The sequence below is a fragment of the Mustela putorius genome, unplaced genomic scaffold (assembly GCF_011764305.1).
Source record: "Mustela putorius furo isolate JIRA1106 unplaced genomic scaffold, ASM1176430v1.1 tig00003897_pilon_pilon_pilon, whole genome shotgun sequence".
NCBI lineage: Eukaryota > Metazoa > Chordata > Mammalia > Carnivora > Mustelidae > Mustela > Mustela putorius.
In genome coordinates, this window is record NW_025422046.1 from 68645 (window position 1) to 71220 (window position 2576).

Genomic DNA, 2576 nt, shown 5'->3' on the forward strand with positions numbered 1-2576 from the left:
CCTATCCTTCTGGCACTCACACACATACCCTCTCTCTTTCTTTCTCTAAAATAATAAAATCTTTATTTTTAAAACTTTTTTTATTTTCAGCATAACAGTATTCATTACTTTTGCACCACACCCAGTGCCCCATGCAATCCGTGCCCTCTTTAATACCCACCACACCTGGTACCCCCCCAAACTCCCACCACCCCCCACCACTTCAAACTCCTCAGATTGTTTTTCAGAGTCCATAGTCTTTCTTGGTTCACCTCCCGTTCCAATTTTCCTCCAACTCCCTTCTCTTCTCTAACACCCCTTGTCCTCCATGCTATTCGTTATGCTCCACAAATAAGTGAAAACATATGATGATTGACTGTCTCTGCTGCTTTGACTTACTTCACTCAGCATAATCTCTTCCAGTCCTGTCCATGTTGCTACAAAGTTGGGTATTCGTCCTTTCTGATGGAGGCATAATACTCCATCATGTATATGGACCACATCTTCCTTATCCATTCGTCCGTTGGAGCGCATCTTGGTTTTCCATAGTTTGGTGACCGTGGCCATTGCTGCTATAAACATTGGGATACAGATGACGCTTCTTTTCTACATCTGTATCGTTGGGGTAAATACCCAGGAGTGCAATTGCAGGGTCATAGGGAAGCTCCATTTTTAATTTCTTGAGGAATCTCCACACTGTTCTCCAAAGTGGCTGCACCAACTTGCATTCCCACCAACAGTGAAAGAGGGTTCCCCCTTTCTACACATCCCCTCCAACACATGTTGTTTCCTGTCTTGCTAATTTTGGCCATTCTAACTGGTGTAAGGTGGTATCTCAATGTGGTTTTAATTTGAATCTCCCTGATGGCTAGTGATGATGAACATTTTTCCATGTGTCTGATAGCCATTTGTATGTCTTCATTGGAGAAGTGTCTGTTCATTGTCTTCTGCCCATTTTTTGATATGATTGTCTGTTTTGTGTGTGTTGAGTTTGAGGAATTCTTTATAGATCCTGGATATCAACCTTTTATCTGTACTGTCATTTGCAAATATCTTTCTCCCATTCCGTGGGTTTGCCTCTTTATTTTCTTGACTATTTCCTTTGCTGTGGCAGAAGCTTTTGATTTTGATGAAGTCCAAAAAAGTTTTATTTGTGCTTTTGTTTCCTTTGCTTTGGAGACATATCTTGAAAGAAGTTGCTGTGGCTGATATCGAAGAGATTACTGCCTATGTTCTCCTCTAGGATTCTGATGGATTCCTATCTCACGTTGAGGTCTTTTATCCATTTTGAGTTTATCTTTGTGTACGGTGTAAGAGAATGGTCGAGTTTCATTCTTCTACATATAGCTGTCCAGTATTCCCAGCACCATTTATTGAAGAGAATATCTTTTTTCCACTGTATATTGTTTCCTGTTTTGTCAAGATATTTGACCATAGAGTTGAGGGTCCATATCTGGGCGCTCTACTCTGTTCCACTGGTCTATGTGTCTGTTTTTATGCCAGTACCATGCTGTCTTGGTGATCACAGCTTTGTAGTAAAGCTTGAAATCAGGTAACATGATGCTCCCAGTTTTATTTTTGTTTTACAACATTTCCTTAGTGATTTGGGGTCCATACAAATTTTTGGATTATTTGCTCCAGCTCTTTGAAGAATACCAGTGGAAAAACAACAAATCAAACCAACTCCACACATAAGAAGGGAAATAATCAAGATTAGATCTGAGATCAATGAAGTAGAGACAAGGATACAGTAGAACATATCAATGAAACTAGAAGCAGGTTTTTTTAAAGAATCAATACGATCGATAAACCATTGGCCACACTAATCCAAAAGAAAAGAGAGAAATTCCAAATTCATAAAATTATGAATGAAAAGGGAGAGATCACAACACCAAGGAAGTAGAAACAATCATCAGAAGTTATTATCAGCAGTTATATGCCAATAAGCTAAGCAACCTAGATGAAAAGGATGCATTCCTGGAAAACTATAAACTCCCCAAATTGAACCAGGAAGAAATTGACAACCTGAAAAGACTGATATCTATTAATCAGATTGAAGCAGTGATCAAAAACCTCCCAAAAAACAAGAGCCCAGGACCTGACAGATTCCCTGGGGAATTCTATGAAACTTTCAAAGAACAAATAACATCTATTCTCCTGAAGATGCTTCAAAATATTGAAGCAGAAGGAAAACTTCCAGACTCTTTCTATTTATAAAATCCAGCATTACCCCTGATCCCTAAACCAGGCAAAGACCCTACCAGAAAGGAGAACTTCACACCAGTATCACTGATGAATATGGATGCTAAAGATTCTCAACAAGATCCTAGCAAACAGGATACAACAGCACATTAAAAGATTATCCACCATGACCAGGTGGGATTCATTCTTGGGCTACAAGTATGTTTCAACATTTTCAAATCAGTCAATATGATACAACAAATTAATATGAGAAGAGAGAAGAACCACATGGTCCTCTCAATTGATGCAGAAAAAGCATTTGACAAAATTCCACATCCATTCCTGATTAAAACGTTTCAAAGTATAGGCATAGAGGGAACATTCCGAAATTTTATCAAATCTATCTATTAAAGACC